The following is a 6,689-nucleotide window of genomic DNA, read 5'->3' as shown; positions in this document are numbered from 1 at the left end:
ACTCCTCTAGCTCTGTCTTAAATACTTCTTCCGGGTATACAGTTGAGTCCCTGAATCGTTACCCGTGCGTCATCATTTAAAGCATACGAAGTAAGTCGATGATAAGTCGGAAATTGAAATTTACTAAACGCAACAGCAAGTCACTTACTGTCTCTTGCTTTTGCGTTGAGTAAATTTTAATTTCCGACTTTTTTCAATTTAAAACTCAATTTCAATTTTTTCAAAAAATTGAAAAAGTATCAAGTTACAAATACTTGGGAAGTTTAATAAACGAAACTGGAGACCAAAACAATGAAATAAAAAGACGTATCGAAATTGCCAGGGCTACCTTCATAAAGATGAGAAAATTCTTCTGCATCAGAGATATAAGCATCCCTCTACGAATAAGAATGCTAAGAGGCTACGTATTTACCACGATATTATACGGTGTCGAGGCCTGGACTCTCAAACAGAACAACATAAAAATATTGAAAATTTCGAGATGTGGTGCTACCGTCGAATGCTGAAGATAAGTTGGGTTGAAAAAATCACAAACCTTGAAGTAATACGAAGGATAGGAAGAGACCCAGAAATTTTGTTAACGATAAAACGAAGAAAACTCGAGTATTTGGGTCACCTGATTAGAGGTTATAAATACGCATTACTTCAAAATATATTGCAAGGAAAAATAGAAGGAAAACGGAATCCAGGCCGTAGAAGAATGTCATGGTTGCGGAATTTGAGAGAGTGGTTTCCAATCTCCGATAGGAGTGGCACAAGAAGAAGAAGAATTTTCGACTTATCATCGACTTATTTCGTATGCTTTAAATGATGACGCACGGGTAAAGATTCAGGTACTCAACTGCATGTTGGGGTGAATAGGAGACAAGATACAGCCCTGTCTACTCTTTTCTTGATTTCAATTTTATTGGTCAATGTAGTGTCTACTTTCACTTTGGCTGTTTGAATCTAATAGAGACTAGCTATTTTTTAAATTTGTCTCTAGTCGATTCTGATCTTATGGAGTACTTCAATTATATTTTTCGTACTTTTTTTATGGAACACTTTTGCTTAGTTTACAAATAATATCACGGCAGCGCTGGATGAGTACCTGTAGATTAAAAAGTCCTTCCCTTATGCTAAGAGCTTTACGAAAAGTAAATTGCGAATCTCCAATGTTGTCATCACATGGTTTGCTTATTCTGTGGTATACAGGGTGTTTCATTAATAATTGTCCATATAGTAACTGGAGAAACCTTAGCACAAAATATGAAGATTTAACCTAAAACACTTAAATAAAATGTGGTTACTTGCTGAGTTACAGGGTGTTTTATCTAAAAATTTAAGAATTATTTTTGCTCAGCATTTTATAACTATTCAACGTATCCTTTTTGTATGTGGCAGGAAGTATAGGTACTGTAGAAACTACTAAATTATGTTAAACAAACGTTTCTGTCTATTACCAGAGGTGTACAACGGGGGAAAGTGAATGGTTGACCCTTTCCAAATTCTAAGCCAGTAGCGGAATTGCTATTTTAGTTCAATTTTTGGATTTTCCAATACTTTATATGAAAATAATATACTCTTCATTCGTAACTATAAAGTCATTAGTTTTCGAGATCTTTGAAGATAAAAATGAAACGACACGGTTATTTTGATTAATGTATTGTGTCGCTTCATTTTTACTTTTACTTCATTTTCAAATATCTCGAAAACTAATCATTTTATCATTACGAAATAAGAGAATAATATTATTTACATAAAAATTATTGAAATATCAAAAAATTACAATAAAATCGCAATTTCGTTAGTGGCGTAGAATTTGGGAAGGGTCAACCAGACACTATCCCCTGTCGTACGCCTCTGATAGTAGCTAGAACCGTTTATTTATTTTAATGTAGTAGGGTGTACAGTACCTACACTTTCTGCCAAGTATGATAAGGATACGCCAAATAGTTTTAAAATGCTGGGTACAAATAATTTTTAAATTTTAATCATATGAATCATATCATAAATTAATTAAAATAACTGTGCCGTTTCATATTTAACTTCAAATATCTCGAAAACTAATGACTTTATCGTTACCAATGAGGAGTATATTATTTCCGTAGAAAGTACTGGAGAATCTAAGAATGGTACTAAAATAGTAATTCCACCAGTGGCGTAGAATTTGAGAAGGGTCAGCCCTTCACTATCCCCTGTCGTACGCCTCTGGTAGTAGCTGGAAACGTTTGTTTATAATAATTTAGTAGGGTGTATAGTAGTCGCACTTTTCGCCAAGTATGAAAAGGATACGTCGAATAGTTTTAAAATGCTGAGCAAAAATAATTTTTAAATTTTTAGATAAAACACCCTGTACCTCAGTGAGGAACCACATTTTATTTAAGTGTTTTGGGTTAAATCTTGGGATCAAGATAACCAACCACCCACACCTGAAGTAACAAACAAACGAAGAAATAAATATTGAAGAAGCAGAGGTAACGGAAGCATTAAGGAAATTAAAAAATAGAAAATCACCAGGAGAGGACAGAATATCGAATGAACTCCTAAAGTATGGAGGACAAGACCTGGCCAAACAATTATTGAAACTAATCCAAAAAATAATAAAACAAAACAGAATACCACAAGATTGGAGATCAAACATCCTAATACCTCTTTTCAAAAAGGGAGAAAAATCGGACACGAAGAATTACAGAGGAATTAATTTATTACATACAACACTAAAATTAACGACCAAAGTAATAACAAACAAACTGAATAAAATTATAACATTAGCAGAAGAACAACAAGGTTTTAGGTCGGGAAGATCATGCACCGACTCTATATTTATAATAAGGCAGATTCAAGAAAAATCGTTAGAATACAACAAACCGGCATACTTATGTTTCGTGGACCTTAAGAAGGCATTTGACAAAGTCAAATTAAAGGACGTTATCCATTTATTGTACGCAAAAGAGGTACCTATAGGAATAATTAAAAAGATCGAAAATATCTACCAGAACAACACAATAAAAGTAAAAGTAGATGAAGAACTAACTGACCCAATTGAAGCTGGCAATGGGACAAGACAGGGAGATTCCCTGAGTCATTTGTTGTTTAACCTGATCATGGACGAAATAATAAAAAAAGTAAGAACAAAAAAAGGATCCCAAATGGGAGAAAAACAACTTAAAATAATCTGCTATGCAGACAACGCAATACTAATCTCTCAAAGTGAAGATGATTTACAACGTATGCTGCACGAATTTAATATAACCGCTAGAAAATTTAACATCTTAATTTTCCCAAAAAAGACTAAATGCATGGACGGCAAGTCACTTGCCGTCTCACTTCCAACATGTGAACAAGTCATATCTAGATCTCAGATGTTACCTAGGGCAAATTAGATAATATTTTAAACATCCAGGCTTAAGGTAGCATTTTAAACCAATGTTTTCTTGACGGACTACTTTTACTGGGCTTTGACCCACATATTTTTGTATAATACTATCTTGGTGGTTAGCATGTATATTGCACGTAAGCACTGATGATGACTGGTAAACCAGTCAAAAACTAGTTATGTGAATTTGATGTGGCCCTTTTGAGGGTTTTTAAATATACCTTTTATACAGGATTTTACTGTTTTTTGTATCACATGGTATACAGCCAACTACAGGAAAACTTTTTCCCTGTGGATTTTTTTTACCCTGTATAATCTTAGTTAGTTTATCCCTTTCTAATATAGTTAATTAAACTTATCATATGATGTTAATCACAAGACATTGCGTTAGGCATTTTCGGTATGGCGACAAAAGTCGAGCGCAGCCAGTCTTCAGGAAACTCCCCGCTATTATAATAATTATTAAAAAGCCTGACGAGAAAGTCGAGAAATTGGTAGTTTATTTCGCATAGCATTTTTAATACTTCTCCATGTACGTTGGTTATGGTTGAATGGTCTTTTGTTATCTTTAAGACACTTTATAGCTTTCTCCACTTCTGATTTTAGAATAGAAGAGCCCGTATGATCAATGCAGAGTGTAGGGATGGAGGTTGTTGACAAATAAAAACGGTTTTCGGTTATACCGGATTTTTTACTTATGGTTTAATGTGGCGGTTATAAACGGTTAAAAAACCGGTTAATCCAAAAACCGGTTTAAGATTTTCTTAGGCAATAGCAAACACTCAATAGGTTAAAATGCTACATTTATATTGCACTTTACTTTTCTCAATTTTCCTTCCGAAAAATTCCCCAACCAGTTTAATCTAAAAATTTTCCCAGAGGCGCTTTCAAATTAACCGAAAATTGGGTGAAAATACCACGTCTCTGTAGACGTGGTCGGCGTGTATTGTATTGTGAATAATTGGGATATTTCCAAAATGATGATCCTACTCATCTTCCAAAATGTCCCTTAGATCTACCGAGTTTAAAAAAATATCCAAATGCACTTATATTTTACTAAAAAATAAATTCGATAACTTAATTCATCTTTTATTTCTATTACCAACAATAAAATTTCAGTAGTATATTTAATGTGAGCTCCACACTCTCGCCGAAGTCGATAGAGGTTCAACAAGTACGAGAGTGTAGACGGCCATAGAGGGTAAAACCGGTTGTTGCGAATTAAAAAACCGGTTTTAGCCGGTAGGTTTTCCCATTCCTACCAGTAACAGCATTTAGCGTACCCGGAAAAGGTCATTTTCAGTTCAAAACCACCCCATTTGGACTACACTCCGCCGAAGCAACTTTCCAACTTCTACTAGACAAAGTAATACCGCCCGATGTAGAATTCGCATTCGCCTACTTGGATGATATCGAAGACATTCCAGGGGCATTTAAATGACCTACAAGAGGTCTTCCGAAGATTTAACCCCTTCCGCTCCAGGCCACTTTTTGAGATAGGGAGCTGTATACCAGCAAAAGTTTTTTAATGAAAATACATTTTACGATAGTTATGATATAATAGAAGAGATATTCACCTATGGCGCCAAAAAAATGTTTGAAGCAATTTGAATTTATATGACAATTTATAGTGTTTACCAGAATATCCACATAAGGGTATTTGGGTGTAATAGTATATCCACCCTTGGATATCGATTGTACTACCAAAATATCCACATCTGGATACCATTAAAATGTATCTATGTCTATTATTTAATTTATAAAGTCACGCTAAATAAAAATAAAACATATATAAAAAGACAGTGAACAATTAACAAATGTCGACCTTGAGCTGTTTACATTATTCTGGGAATTGTGTAAAAAAAATGGCTAACCATGATATCGCCGTATGGATATCCTAGTCCTACCGTGATCCAAATTAATCTACAGAGCACTACACCACTTTTACAGAGTGCAGTAATATCCCTATATGAATATCCATATGTGGATATCGTGGTAAAGTTCGCCATACCTAAAAATATCCATACGTGGATACGATGGAGCGGAACAGGTTAAAGAGGCCAGATTACAGCTTAACTTCGAAAATGCACATTCTGCCAGCCAGAGCTCAGATACTTAGGACACGTTGTGGGAGCAGAGGGAATAAAAACTGACCCGGAGAAAATCAACTCTATAACCGAACTTGCAGCACCTAGAAATGTGCGTCAGCTCCGTCGCTTTCTAGGAATAACCTTATCGTATCGTCGGTGCATATAAAACTATTAATTCGACAATAGCAGGACCACTAAACATGCTTCTGAAGAGGAAGTTAAGACGGAAATGGACCGATAAGCAGGAAAACGCGTTTAAAGAATTAAAAGCAAAACTTACGTCGTCCCCAGTATTATTATATTATAGAATTATATTTTAATTTACATATATTATTAATCTGTACATAAATACCTTAAATATTTATAATTTATTTTGTTTTTAACCTGTGTTTTACTGAGTCTGTTTTCTTGAAAGAGCTACACATCAAAGTACTTACCGCTTACCGCTCTTATTGTTATTTGTTGTATATAGTGATCGCAAGCAGCTCTGTACAATTTAGACTTCGAGGACCCAACCCCTTTGAATTCTTTTTCTACTAGTAAACTAATATTGCTCTGCAAGATACCAGACGCATGGAGAAACAGCATAACAATACCAATATTCAAGAAAGGAGACAAAGAAGACCCCAACATTTATAGAGGTAATAATCTACTGAACACCGCACAAAAGTCCTAACCAACAAAATCAATAAACTAACAACTTTATCAAATGAACAACAAGGATTCAGATCCGGAAGATCCTGCGTAGACGCTGTATTTCAGTATTTGTACTGAGACAAATCACAGAAAAGGCAATCGAGTACAATACACCAGCATATATATGTTTTATATACCTGACAAAGGCTTTCGATCACATCTAAGTCGAAGACGTCCTACAAATACTATAGAAGCAACATACCAATCAATATTATACAAACCATCAAAAACATCTCTACTTTCATAATCGAATACAGGCAAAGATAAATGGAAAACGAACGCAGTTTATACCAGTACAAAGCGGAGTCAAACAAGGTAACTCGTTAAGCCCACTGCTTTTTAATATAATAATGGACGAAATAATAGAAGCAGTACGTAAAGGTCATGGTTACAGAATGGGGAACAAAGAAATCCAAATATAATGTTATGCAGACGACGCCGCATTAACCGCCGAGACAGAAGACGATCTCCAAAGATTAACGCACATCTTGAGTACAACAGCCAAGAAATACAATATGATAATATCAGCAAAAACAACCAAATGT

This window comes from Diabrotica virgifera, chromosome 6, assembly GCF_917563875.1.
Source record: "Diabrotica virgifera virgifera chromosome 6, PGI_DIABVI_V3a".
NCBI classification, from domain to species: domain Eukaryota; kingdom Metazoa; phylum Arthropoda; class Insecta; order Coleoptera; family Chrysomelidae; genus Diabrotica; species Diabrotica virgifera.
This window is presented reverse-complemented; position numbering follows the sequence as displayed.